Below are 15,419 nucleotides of genomic sequence, written 5' to 3'. Positions count from 1 at the left end.
CACACACAAGTGTGTGTGTGTCACCACTGAAGCTTAATGTTAACGTTAGTGCGAACGATTGTTTTCTCCGCGTTTACTTTGTAGATCTGCAGATCTTGCACCATCCATTTGTGAACTGTGGATGCCTCATAATCAGGTCCTCCTCAACATTATCGTCTATTTCATGTACATCACTGTCAAAGAACTGTGACAAGATCTAATTGACAGAAAACCTTTGCTTAGAGGTAATTTTGAGAGGGAGCATAAAGAGAGAGCTCACATAGCACAAAGAGAAATGGTTTATAAGGCTTCTGTGGATGCTTTCATATGTTTGCTCCCCCGCGTCACAAAATATCAAAGTTATTGCAAGAAATATGTTTTCCCTTCCCTGGAAATACCTAATTGGCACTGGAAATATCTAATTTCTTTCGAGAATAATGATTCCCCCTCCACTATATCTATCAGTGGTTTTCATTTTCTTATGTTTTACAAAGCAAAATGAGCCTGGTGTCAAATTGACTCCAAAGAACACAGATGCTACAAAATGTGTGCAGGATATTGGAAACATATCATCATGTTAATTTTATGTTTACCCAGTTGTCCCCATTAAATTAGAAGACATTAAATATAAAGCATTTTTTTTTTGTTAATCATATATTTAGAGACATTAAGCACTGGATGGGGTCAAATAGACCCCAAAGGAGGGTTAATATAAAAACTCAAAAATGCAGTTAAACAGTAAACAATCAGCTTCAACAATAAATCACCTTGTTAACTGAAGGTACAACATGTGTTCATTAAATGCTAGTCAAAAATGTCCACCCTGTCACCAAGCCTTCCATGACAAAGTGGACATGGTACATGACGTTATAGAATACACCTAAAATTCGAGATTTGAGGGCAAAAAAATGCCCCTGTATGGGTTTTTGTCTTGTATTTCATATGATATAGTTAATCAATCACACGAGCAAAAGTGCAGTTCCTCGAATATCTGCTTGATTGCAAATATGATATTAATTTTATACAACAGTTAAATAAACAAGAAATTAATATTGTGTTACATTTTAAACACAATAGTGTCAATATTGTCTGTTTTTTTGCTCTATTTCGCCAACACAAATACTTATAATAAATAAATACTCATTACAATATTTAGAGTATCATATATATCGATACTCGGTTACTAACGTAACCTCGGTTCTCTCTAGAGAGGGAACGAGTATTGCGTAAGTTTAGCTTACGCTACGGGAAAGATTCATCTTCTCGAGATACTGAAGCCAAAAAATTATCCTTAATTTTGTATTCCTTGTCAACGCAGTGCAGCAGCTAGCAGACCTAGAGCAGGCCATCTCGCGTGCTCATTGGCTGCCCTGCGGGCAACTGCTGCAGCCTACCAGTGAGCCCGGGCGTGACGTCACGCCCAATGAAGGGCGCTCGCGTCTTCATAGCGTCACAGCCCGCCAGAATGGGCGTGGCTTAGCGCATAACACTAGGGGCTGTAGGCTGACTTCCCTGGTTTTCGTCGACTGAAGCGAAGTCGCTCGTGGCGCGAGCACGGCCGGTTACGCAATACTCGTTCCCTCTCTAGAGAGAACCGAGGGGACCATGCCCACGAAGAGGCCACGCCTCCCGTGGAATGAGCCCTGATGCCCAGAGGGCATTACAGACCTTTTGACGCGTAAGCGGCCGCTATAGCGTCTACTATCCATCTGGACAGGCTCTGTTTCGAGGAGGCGAGACCCTTGGTGCGCCCCCCAAACGAAACAAAAAAGCTGTTCCGAACGCCTGAAGGAGGCGGAGCGCGTAATGTAAAACCTCAGCGCTCTGACAGGGCAGAGGAGATTCACATCACCTTCGCTGTCAGATGCTGGGAGAGCTGACAACGAAATAACTTGCGCTCTGAATGGAGGGCCCATCACTTTAGGGACATAGCCATGTCTAGGTCTGAGGATGACTTTAGAGTCATTCGGTCCGAACTCAAGACACGACGCGCTGACAGACAGCACATGCAGGTCCCCTACACGTTTTACTGACGATAGTGCAATCAGAAAGACGGTTTTCAGTGATAGATATTTCAACCCCACGGTGTCTAGTGGTTCAAATGGAAAAGCTTTCAGGGCCTCGGGGACCAATGAAAGATCCCACATGGGAACCGACGGGGGGCGCGGCGGATTCATCCTTCTAGCTCCTCTAAGGAAGCGGATGGCCAACTCGTGTCTTCCCAATGACTGGCCGTGCGTCGATTCTGCGAACGCTGCCACGGCCGCCACGTATACATTGAGCGTGGATGGGGACCTTCCCTTATCCAACAGCTCTTGTAGGAAGGTGAGCAGATGCGCCACCCCGCATGTCCGCGGGTCCAGAGATTTCTGGATCTGACACCGCCCTGACGGTTTACATAGGATACCACAGACATGTTGTCCGAGCGGACAAGAACATGCTGGTCCTGTATGAACGGGAGGAAGCACTTCAGCGCGTTCTCGACCGCTATCATTTCCAGACAGTTTATGTGAAAACCCTTCTCCTGGTCTGACCACTGGCCAAACGCCGGTCTGCCCTCAAACAGTGCGCCCCAACCCGAGTTGGCGCGCGCTGTGTCGATAAACGAGCCGTCATGGTCACCGAGTCCAGTGCTATTCCTAAAAAGGAAATTGACTGGCTGGGCAGTAATGAGCTCTTGGTCCAGTTGACCGTGAGACCCAAGCTTTCCAGATGACTGAGAAGCACTGTTCTGTGAGATAGCAGTTCTGTCTCTGACTGTGCCAATATCAGCCAATCGTCCAGATAGTTCATTATGCGCAGCCCCTGACTTCTCAGGGGGGCGAGCGCCGCGTCCATGCACTTTGTAAATGTACAGGGTGCCAGGGACAGGCCGAACGGCAGGACGGTGTAATGATATACCTGACCATCGAAGGCGAATATCAAAAATTGCCTGTGACGGGGTACTATCTGAATCTGAAAATAGGCATCCTTCAGATCTAGAGAAATAAACCAGTCCCTCGGGCGAACATGCGCGAGGATTTTCCTGGTCGTAAGCATTTTGAACGGTCTTTTCGCAAGCACTTAGTTCAAATGTCTCAGATCTAGGATAGGTCTGAAGGCTCCGTCCTTCTTGGGTACGAGAAAATATCGTCTGTAAAAGCCTGACTCGCTCAGAGAAGGCGGTACATTTTCTATAGCCCCTTTGCACAGCAGCTTTGCTATTTCTGTGTGAAGTAGGTGTGCTACTTCCGCATTCACTATCGTCGCGGTCCGGGCTTGAAAGCGCGGGGGACGGCGAATGAATTGAAGTGTATAGCCCTGCTTTATTGTGCTCAACACCCATTCTGAAATCCCTGGGATAGTTTCCCACGCAGCTATGTGAGCCGCTAGGGGGCGAATGGCCTCCGGGTTCAGACCGCCGCCATTTGCGGGCTTGTGAAACTGAACCGGAGCCGAAAGCGCGGTGCGCGCGCTCTCGGTTCTGGGCAATGGCTGCTCGCTGAAAAGCCGAAACCGGCTGATTTATGTGAGATGTCCCAATCATAAGGGATGGGGAACAGTCTTTTTTTTTTTTTTTTGACGCGTGAGCAGCGCTCCGGGCGGGAAAGCTTCCTGTAAGCGTGAGCGCGTGTGCGCGGGCACGAGACTTACAAGTGTGTTTGATGCCCCGATCATAATGGATGGGGAGCGTTTTATTAATGCCCTGCGTTTTGTGATAACACTTAAACGCGCAGGCGGAGCCCGGGGGGAGGTTAGTGTTTAGCAAGCGTGAACGCACTCAGGCGGGCACGAGACTTACATTCATAACCTGCTTTCTTTTGTGAAACTGACCCGGAGCCGAAAGCGCGGCGCGCGCGCTCTCGGTTCTGGGCAATGGCTGCTCGCTGAAAGCCGAGACCGCGGGAACGAGACTTACAAGTGTATTTGACGCCCCGATCATAATGGATGGGGAGCGTTTTATTAATGCCCTGCGTTTTGTGATAACACTTAAAACGCGCGGGCGGAGCCCGGGGGGAGGTTTGTGTTAGCAAGCGTGAACGCACTCTGGCGGGCACGAGACTTACATCCATAACCTGCTTTCTTTTGTGAAACTGACCCAGAGCCGAAAGCGCGGCGCGCGCGCTCTCGGTTCTGGGCAATGGCTGCTCGCTGAAAGCCGAGACCGGCTGATTTATGTGAGATGTCCCAATCATAAGGGATGGGGAACATTCTTTTTTCCACTCTTTGACGCGCGAGCAGCGCTCCGGGCGGAAAAGCTTCCTGTAAGCATGAGCGCGGGCACTAGACTTACAAGTGTATTTGACACCCCGATCATAATGGATGGGGAGCGTTTTATTAATGCCTTGCGTTTTGTGATAACACTTAAACGCGCGGGCGGAGCCCGGGGGGAGGTTTGTGTTAGCAAGCGTGAACGCACTCTGGCGGGCACGAGACTTACATTCATAACCTGCTTTCTTGATCGTGTAACAGAGCGGGCAGATAGTGGGCACAGACTTGTGGACACATTTCTTACATTCAACACTCGAGCGGCTTTTCTGCGCTTCATGAGAGTGTGCTCTGCGAGGTTCGGAGTGCTTATGTGTAGTGGGGAACACTGGGGCGTGGGCACTTTCATTACACTTACAACACCAACGGCATGAGCCGGACCAGACATTAAATACTCTTTTTGAGATTTTTCTGGGTCGCCGTGAAAACGGCGTTTGTGTGCAGGCGAGAGGGTAAACAAACCGGCTCGTTGGCTGCTAATTGAACCACTGCAGTAGCCTGTTTGAAGGGGACTGACAGGGAATAAACTTAAACACGCACGTCTTTTCAGAGGCGATGTGTCTGTTAGTAAGTTAAGCGTGAGCGCTCGTGAGCGGGCACGTAACTTACATTCTTAATCTGACATTATACTCACTTGAGATTTCTCTGGGTCGCCGCGAGAACGGCGGATGTGTGCAGCCGAGCGGGTTGCATTACCGGCTCGTTGGCTGCCAAATACACCACTGCAGTAGCCTTATCTAAGGGGACTGACATGGCGAGACATTTCGACGGCGGCGCGCAAGCCCGTCCGGGTCATGCAGAGAGCTCGAGAGGGCTCTGCATGACGCGCGAACGGGGACGCGAGGGCGGGGTAGCTCTCTTGTAATGTAAAGAGAGCTAGCCGCGTGCTCGGTGGTCGAGCAGAACTGGAACAGTGTTTGTACGAGGGCGCGCGCACGAGTAGTGGGCACGGGACCTACATGTAACACAGATGATGCCCGTCCGGGTCATGCAGAGAGCTCGAGAGGGCTCTGCATGACGCGCGAACGGGGACACGAGGGCGGGGTAGCTCTCTTGTAACATAAAGAGAGCTAGCCGCGTTTCATGGAGTTCACTGTCTGGTTCAGCCGAACGCTGTGGGTGTTGAGAATTACCACAGTTCCCTTCGATGTCTTGCCGATGGACGGCAGGGAGGCACTCTGTGTTGTGAGTTGCCCTTTTAGCTGTGGGATTTCAGTTTGAATTTCAGCCACACGTTGTCTCACGGTGGCTAGGTTCAGTGCGTTGACACTGGACATGCCAATGTTAACAGAGTTCCGACGGCAGTGGCGGTTGTGTCCATCTGGCTCTGCTTGTGTGACAGTTTTTTTTTTCAAGTTGGTTGAGCATGTGTTCGACATTGGCCTCAGCGTGGGCGTGGGCGAGGGAGTGGAGTGGAACATACACTCTCTGGGTGTGGGTCCTGCAGTTGGTGATAAGGAGTCCCGGTTGTTCCTTCGGGACGCTGCCTGATACCGGACCTGGTGAGATGACCGACTGCGGCTGTCCTCTGGTTGGCTGGAGGCACAGGAAGACTAACCACAGCAGCATCCTGGAACAGACAAAGGGGAGAGGGAGAGAGAAAGGGGGGAAAGATCTCAGCGACTGTCGTCCTTTGTTGGCTAGGACAGTCTTTCCGCTTCGAGGACGCCGGTATGCCACTTGCTTCGGTGTTCTGGTGCTGCGGTGTGCAGCACATGCTGCGTCATGGGCATACACTGGCATGAACCCCCCTTTTGCACTGTGGCACCACAAGCTTTGGCGCAGCGATGTCATCAGGTGCATAACACAGAGTGTTGTCCTGTGCACGCAGCGTGTGCTTGTTGATTTCAGTTGTCTGGGGCACCGGTTGTCGGTGGGTGCAGACGGCGTTCGTGGGTGGTTGGAGGGGTTAGAGGTGGTTTCTCATAGTGTCCATTGGTTTGTCATAGTCTTTGGTAAGCTGGAAGGTTGGGGTCAGGTTAAGCAGAGGCTCTGTGACATTTTGGCACACTTGTGGTGAGAGACTAATTCATGACCCTAAAAGTTCAGAACCACTGTTTAATGGGTTCGCTAGATATGTAGCATAAAGTTAGGTGTTTCATGTGTATCTAGCTAGTGATGTGTCTCTTGTATCTTTATCATCTTAGCTGTGGATGTTAGGAGGCTAAGACTTGTGTGGTTCCTAGAGTATTTCCTGGAAAGGGCATAGCCAAGATGAAATAAATGACTTAAGATGGTTCTTATGACTAAATTATTTCTCTGGACTTAAATGGTGGTTCACTGCGGCTTGACGAAGTGAAGGATAGGAGGAAAAGGGACAGCTTTCCTATTCAAATTATGCTTATTATCAATCCTCAGGACTATAGTTATGCCCTAATAATTGTTGAAATTACTTGTGTCGCAGGGTCACAAAAATGAGTGCACTTGTTGAAAATAAACACAATCACAAATAAAGGTGTCTCTGTTTCCTTTCTGGGCCCAATGGGAAATAGAACCACATTCGAACAAGAGAGGAAATGGAATTAAATCATATAGATGACCGAATAGACAAGGGAATAGCTGACTGCTATTATTATCAAAGTGGAAATAAAAAAATAAAATAAAATAAATAAATAAAGTAAGTAATCAAAACAGCGGTAATGATCTGAAATTGAGAATAATCAATAGCACTAGTGACTAACCTTTAGATTTGCCTGGACCAACACTCCCTAGTGGGTCACAGCTGTTGCGTGTTTAAGACCACACCGTGTGTGTCCCTCCAAAGGTTTAGTCAATATGCTGATGAAAATTCTCATAACTATAATAATTCTTCTCTAGCTACACAGCTTACATGTAATTAAACTTGGGTTTAATTGCCAGGGCATCTGCAAATTTAGCCTACAGCGCTCAGCAAGGACTATGCCTAAACTGGTGAAGGTAAAATTCAGCTGAGAAGAATTGAAAGTAAGGAAAGAGAAAAATTAGAAACCCTAAATGGGGTTAAAGAAAGTATTTTAGAATACTTTGCGCTGTATACATAAAAGCTGTAATTAAGGCTTCAAGTAAATGATGCTAACCGCTAACTGTAGAAGTTATTATGTAGCTTAGCCTAAGCTGGATGGATGCTAGGTTAGCTTAGCTTAGCCTAAGCTGGATGGACGCTAGGTTAAGTTAGCTTAGCCACCTAGGCTGGTTTGATTACAAAATGACGTCACGAGTTAGCACTTCCTGTGACAAGTCGTTGTCATGGGAACCAGTGCATGTCAGAACAATTCAACAGTACCTGAAGAATGTCTACACATTTTACTGAGTTATGCATGTTTAAATGGGTTAAAAGGGGGCGCCTATACTTTAAGTCTTTCAAAAACTTGATGTTACATTCAGTAAAATGCTAATGTGTTTTGGCATTTGCTAATTTTACTCATGGAACTCTTCTCTTTACTTTACACAACTTATTCTATTTGTTTACAAAGTAAGGAAATAGATTTGCTGTAAGTCAAAGCTTGTCTAAGCCTATATAGTTACGTCCCTCTCATGCATAAATGCTGACTTTTCAGCGAGTGAACAGTTTTGATCGCTAGGTAGCTCTCTGCTTGTGGATACAGCTAAAAATTTAGGTGAATTACATCAATCTAACAATAATTTGTAAGGCCTTTACATTGTAGAAAGGGGAGCATCACCCAGGTCTACGTATATATAACACTGTCCTAGCTTTCTTTTTCAGAAACAGGTTTAGCAATACTGCAATTTGGATTTCTTTAACCAAAGCAGGATAGATATCGGTACAGTTTACAAGCTGCTGAGATGAGAGTCCTTTGTCAAACAGACTTACGCTTTAATGCTGAACTTACTGATACCAGTTGGAAATCTAAGACTCTTTCACTTACAGTAGAGATGTCAATTCCCGCTATCGTTTTATCTGCATTTAGACAAGCCAGCAACCAGTGATCAAAATGCGTATCGCATGTTGTGTTCCAGTTGGACCGCAATGGTCAAATGCACGCCTGTAGGTTAACAGTAGTTTAAAACTCAGGTGGTTTTCCTACACTATGGCGTCAAGGTATGCCCTATTTGGAGCTAGTGTTTCCTGTAAGCCTTCATTGTCATGGAAACTAATGTAGCAGTGCCAATTCAACCAGCATGTAGCAAATGTTTGTTTCAAAAGAGTTGTGCATAGTCTGTTGGCAGGTGAGGCTTACACGTCCATTCAAGATTTTCTTTATATCAGTAAAATTCTATTTTTACTAATGCAGAGTCTTGCTGCTCTTTGAGCACCCATTTTCATCTACTTTAAAAGTTTTATGTCCTATGCTGACCAGGGACTTTTTTAGCAGAGTCTTGCATTGTGTTCATGCTGTGTGGCTTCTGGTTTTGCAGTTCAGGATCAATGGGGTCTTAGGAACCCTTTCTGGGGAGGCCTTCTGTGTTAGAGGCCTTCCGCATCAGGTCACACATCGTTGAGTGGGCATTGCGTGGGGGCAGGTGAAAATATGGTGACTAACTGGTTTTGGAGGAAAAGTTTCTTGAAGCTGGTGTCCTCCTCCGTCACAGGTTCGTTGTAAGTTCCACAGACAACTCGTTCGGAGTTGGTGGTGGTAGCACAGGGCCTTCTAGGTCTGTCCTGCTTGGTGTCTGGGCAGGGCCCAGCTGGGCTGGATGTGTCCAGATCAGATGGAGTCTGTCTCGGTGTGCCATACCGGTTGGAGACTGCAGCTGAAAATCAATGTCTCGTAGATTGGCAGGGATGTTTCTGACCTTTCACTTGAGATTGTTGAGTGTCACTTCATGTGCCATTTCAGGGTTTGTCTGATTTACCTTTTCCTCCTGCAGCTGCAGGGGCTCTCAGGGCACTGTCTGGTGAAGTGTTAAGCCGAGGGCTTTGGCTCCTCCCCCCTTTGTGCAGGGCTGGGGAAGCTTACGCTGCTAATGTGAAGGTCAGCAGGGTCCATCTTTCTTGTGTGGTCCATTTGCAGTGGGTTGGACTGTTGCAGCTCTCTTTGGACCACATGGAGTGCATCAATAATGTTACAGCATCGCTAAGTCAGTGTTCGGACTTCCGCTGCACATTGATGGCTTTAGCTCTCTTTGAGTTCAACCATTTCTTTAAGTTCTTTGAGTGAAACAGTTCTTTACCCGTCGGTTTGCAGGTGCTCAGAGCTGTCGTCCGCCTGAAAACTGATGATCTCTTTCAGTTGCTCAGCTCTGTCAGGGTCCTTGGATCTGTCCTGTGCCTTCTCCCGTTGAGCAGGGTTCGTTCTCTGTGGAGTCCTGTGGCTGGCAGCGTTAGTTCATTTACCTCCTGTTTGAGGCCTGCGGGAGCATGGCCAAGGAGAAGATAATGCTGGTCAGCTCTTGGTGGCTCAGGCTGGGTGTCGGACATCTGCTTTCGTTGTTGCCTAACTGTTCCTTCCTCTGCCGTGGCAGGTCGTTGCTTGCTTCAGGCTGAAGGATGTCCATGACCCTGCTCTGCCGGGTCTTCAGGTGGTCCTGGTGGCAGGGCTGGGTGTCTGAGGCCTACTGGCACACTTGTGGGAACAGGAGAGAGAAATGGCAAAGGCAAATGCAAGTTTCTACAGAGGTGGTGAGCTATCTGTGTGGGAGAATGGCTATGTGGAGCAGCTAAAATTTAGTGTTGGTGAGCACACACAACAAAAAAAAAAAGTTTTGAGTATCTTAGTTGACGTGCTTTAAGCAGCATCGACTGATGACTGGGCTCTTACATGTCATAACCTATTACTCAAAAATGCTGATGGTTCTTCTCACATGTTGTGCTACGAGAGTAACAGATAGAGCAAAACCAAAATAAAACAATAGGATGAAACCAGAAAAGAAGAGGAAGAAAGGAGTGTTTTACCTATTTAGGTTTATCTAGGAGACATAGGTAAACATGAGTCACTTATGGGTTATGCTGCTGTTAGACTAAGCTACCAGGGACACATCAGACATCTCAAGGTCCAAAAGAAGAAGAAGAAACAATGGGAAGTGTTTCCAGTTCTGTCTGGGGCCTACTGTGTGTTTGTGTTTAGCCGTACTTCATGTACTTAGCTTGGTGCTAAGGAGTGAGGATGGGTAAAACACAGACAGGAAGTAGGATATTAATGACCTGTGTAACTCTCTATGGAAACAACAGTCGCTAGATATTGTAATCCTATAGAGCGAGAGAAGATGAGGATAGTGACTAGTGATCTAAAATAAGGTAAAGGTAAAGTTAGAACGTCCTTATAGCTCTAAGAAAACTAAAAGGAAAGGGAAGCGTATCAAGTAATTTAATTAAATTTCAAATTTAGTTAAGCCCTTTTTTTTTCTTTAGCTGAATATAAGAATTCAGGCTGAAACAAAAGTAAATAACTAAATTGAAATAAAATTAAAAAAAAAAATTATGTAAACATCGTGTGTTCTCATAGCTCTGGTAACTAGAGGGGAACTTGACTAAGCAAATTGATTTAATTAAATTCCCAATTTAATTAAATTCAATTTAACTGAATAGGACTATTCAGGCTCAACAGGTGTAAATACACAAAATAAAATAGGGGTAGATTTAAGTAAAAATAAAAGTAACACAAATAAAAACCCAAAGTATCTGGGTTTCAATCTGAAAGTGAAACCAAGAGGAAGGGGTCGAGAGAGAGAAAGAGAGAGAGAAGAGGGTGGTTTAACCCTCTTATGAGACGTGCTTCGTGAAGCTCTGACACCAGGGTGAATCATTCGTCTCAAATCATTCGGAGTGTGTAATGTGTATCACTGCTAAGGTCACGTGATTTTATTAAACTGGGCTTCGTTACGCGTCATAGCTGTTTCGAAATTGTTTTAAATTTCAACGGTTCGTGAACCATTGTGTATCTGATCTCTATGTGATCTCGTATCACTTTATAGATTCGTACACATTTAATGACGCATTTGATAAAGGGTCTGATTGACTTTCAAGTCAAGCTTTCATAAAACGAGCCCTACGGTTTACTAAGATATTGTGCCTTGAAAGACACCTCATATTAAACGATATTAGGTAGCTCGCGGATTGCCATCACCTGATTAAATTTTTTTGATAAAACCTTTGCGATTGGTTTGTAAAAGGTGTTCCGTTGATTTGAGTTTCCGCTACACTTCCACTGTTTTGACCAGCAGGGGTCGCCAGCGAGGGTGTTTCAAACAAAGAATCATTTGTGACGCAGTTGACTCCTTTTGATTCAAAGCCTCGAAGAGCTTTGACTCTCATTACTCGTGTTCAAATCACTCAGTTCAAATCACGCAAAATCTATAGTCTTTGGTTTAAGGTTACACTTTACGCTCTAACGTGTCTAAGTTTTAGGCGGTGCTAGAACTATCACTCGAGGTAGAGGGTTTTACTTGTAAGTTATGCGTGCAAGTTAGGATTGAGGGAGCTATTGGCTACAACCGTCGCTTGTTTACACGAGGGTCTGTGAGATTGGTGCTGTTGTCAGAAAAACTAGATAGGAACGCCTGCTCGCGTTCCGGACGCAATGCCAACCAACAACACAGATCGGCCGGAGCAGCGGACGAGCTGTGCTGACAGTTTGCACTGAGTCTCTCACTTAGACACGACGTTGCGTGTGAGTGACTCTTTTTTAACAAATCAAAACAGCACCGTTCTTTCACAGACAATGGCAAATTACTAGTTAGCTTAGGCTAGAATTTATACCACTAATCCGACGCGATTGTTTCATATGAGCGCTTCAGCGGTTTAAAATGAATAGAATGACGTAACGAACAACAAGGCCTTGATTGGTGACTGAGGAGCATCGCTCAGATCACCTTCAAAATGCTGAGAATGGAGTTTTCTTCGTCCATAATCAGATTAATTTGTTCTGGTACCATTTATACGCGCGGTTAATCTGAGATTTCTTCGTCAGAGAAGGCTTAACGTACCCTCGACTTCTATCTGAAATTAGGATTTCTTCGCTAATATCAGGAGTTTCTTATCGTACGATTTAAATATGCATTATAGCATTTGAGAAACTTTCTGCCCTTCGTAGGAAGACATATTCAGGCTATAGTTTTGCTGATTTCAGATACTTGTGCGTGCATGTATGAGATGTTAATAAAAACTTATGGGACAACATATGATTGATTACTGTCTGCTTGCATTCAATGTTTAATACGATGCCTTAAAATTCTCCACCATTATGTAATGAACTCAGCTTTTTGGAAACATTAATAATCAATAATATCCTTTTATTATTAATTATAAATATTTGGGTCAGTTAATTGGATTAACTTGATGTGGCTGAATTAATATTACAATCAATTAATCAGTTCGTCCAAAGAACTATTTTGATTATTAATTTATTCTAAGAAAAGGGTATCTTCCATGGCCACAGAAGAATAATTATTTCTTCGCCTGTACAGCACTTTGAGCCAGTAGCAAAAGCCGTGATCGTAAAGTGACTTGTATTGCAAACAAAACAGATCCAAATACATATTATGTACAAGTTTTATTAACTAAATATAGATATTTATATGAATATAAATAAACTAAACAACATACACACATGAATACATAAATAGGTTAGTGATAGGATGAAATTGGAAACCGGAAGAGGGTCTATGAGGAGAACCATCAGAATTTCATTTTCACATTTCATTGAATTGAATACTTGCATTTGTAATGGGAACAATTCTTGAAGTTGTTGAAAATTGAAGTCGTTGATGGTTCCGGCAGCGTCAAGTGGAAGTTGGTTGAGCGTTCTCTTTCTCCAGGAACGCATGATTGGTTTGGTCAAGGCCTGGGACTCTGTTGAGGCCACGCCGAGCACCCAGGAGAAGTGAGGAAGTCAAAAGGATGGGTGATTGGAGTCGTTGTTGGTTGGAGTCTTTGTTCCAAAACTCCTGAGATTGTCCTTGGTTCTTTGTGAGAGAGTCTTCTCTCTCCTGCCTGAGCCCACCTCTGGTTGGAATCGAGGCCTGCTGGGCCCTTGGGCCCCCGTGGAGGGGGAGGGGTTTCCCCAGTATCCCCAGAACAGTGTTGCGGCTGGATGAAAGAACTAAGAGAGGGCGGTCACTGTTGCCTGCCTCTGATATACCCTGAGAAAGAACCGACCCCTAAGGTTTGAATGGACCTATGAGTAAGGTGACATGTCCGAGAGGGGAAGCGGCTCTTAGTTGATTTATGGTCTTTGTCCCCAGCATGCTTAGACTGTTCATTCAAGCTCAAATAGACATAACAAATTCACATTGCATTCTAAGAGAAGGTGATGTACATCAAAGTGTGTGTCATTAAATGAGGATTAATTTGGTAGGAAGCATGATACAGGTGAGGTTATATTGACCGTTGGGTGGTTGTTCAACCACATACACCCCAATCAAACATACCATGTTGTTATACCTAATAGTACACGAGACAGTAAATCATCACAGTTTCTGTGAGGCATGTTCCTTCATAGATCAGAGTAACACCGCAAAGTTTATTTAATTAAAGATGGTCTCTCTCTCTTAAGCATGTGGCGCATGTGGCCACATTCCTTTGAGGTCGTAAAGTCTGTTATCAGTCTTAAAGTGTTCTGTAACCGGACACCCGGCTGACAAAGTAACTTCATTTGTGAGGTTAGTTTTGGGGGAGAGTTTCATAGACCTTTATATTCATTAAATATAGTGAATATGAATAATTAGTGTGTGTCTGATTGGTCCAGACCCTACACAGGTATCTTTAAAATATAAGTACATAAGTAAATATAAATAAGTACAATGTAAAAAAATGTATGTACATAATAAGTCCATTGTATCAAATTATTAGTTTCAAGTTTTTTTTTTTTTAGTTTCAAGTTTCAAATTATTAGTTAAGTATAGTACTTAAAGCCACTTAACATAAAGTGGGACCGAAGAATCACATTTCACTCTTTAAAAATGTTCAGATCAATACAAAAAATCAAGGGGTGAAATTTTGTAACAAATTAAAAAAGTTCTGAAATATTCTCTAAAGTTATATGCGATGCGTTTGCCTGAAATAGTTTTGGTGTGAACCTTTTGCAGCATACAGGCCAGCAACTTTACTGTGTCCTTAATGTGATAAAAGTCTAAAATCACCCAATGCCTCTATACACTTACATATTGTTAGTCATTAAAAAAATGTTTTACCCATTTATGGATAATTTTTTTCCTTTTTTTCAAGGAATTATAACACTATTATTTTGCTATTCAGAGATGACAATTTACTTAATTCAAATCTACTTATATGTAATACCTTATTATAAGTACATAAGACTGTATTATTTATTATTTTCTGTATTTTCTTTCTCAGCTGTCTATTCTCAAAAGAAAGTAGATTATGGAACACTCAAGCATGTGTCAACAAAAACCAAAGCCTGAAGGTTGAATGTCTTTACTCAGCTTGTGGCAACACACCCTTTAACACACCCTTTAACTGCGACTTGTATGATGTTGAAGAAAACACAAGAACGCTAATTGGCAGCTCAGACTGGGCAATGGTAAACAGCAATGTTTCATACTTAAATGCTAAATCTGGAACATGTCAACTCATCATCAAAGATCATGCCACCATTTACCATAACAAGACCAAGATTTACGCATGCTGTCTGTCACGAAGAACAAGTAAAGAAGAGAAGGAACTGACTGTGCAATACAACAACAAAAGAAAAGGTTAGTGTCAGTGTAAAGGATTTGATCACAATGAAATTGACAGGAAAATAATAGTAAATATGCAAAAATATGTGAAAGATACACAGATGACCTTATCATTAATTTCACTAAAAATTAATGAGGTTGGGGGAAACACTAAATTTGGAAACATGGGCATTCTATGTGACAAAAAGAATGCTATATTCTTTCTAAATTGTTAACCTGCCAAAATACAGTTAAAAGGCAGGGTTGAACACTTGATCAATTATTTATGAAAATGTAGGTAATGAAATGTGCTATACTTGTTGTTTTTTAATCAGTGCATTATCCTCCACCCTTTAACAGATTAAGCCTTCTTTTTACTTTCAGAGCGACCCAAGGTCTGTTCTTCAGGTGGACCATTCCTACATGTCTCAAGATTGCTGTGGTCAATGGCATTTCTTTTCTTCCATGAAACGTACTCGTAAAATCAAACGTTTTTCCCCACTCAAAACCTATACTCACAAGAGTGGGGTGTGCATAGGAAACATTGTGGAAAGGAATATAAATGACATACTCACATAAACCATTAAATAGTAGATTATAACTTATTAGTCACACGTAACCACTGAAGGGGTTTATCT

This window comes from Siphateles boraxobius, unplaced genomic scaffold, assembly GCF_051911475.1.
Source record: "Siphateles boraxobius isolate OS27281-9 unplaced genomic scaffold, OSU_SipBor_1 6, whole genome shotgun sequence".
NCBI lineage: Eukaryota > Metazoa > Chordata > Actinopteri > Cypriniformes > Leuciscidae > Siphateles > Siphateles boraxobius.
This window is presented reverse-complemented; position numbering follows the sequence as displayed.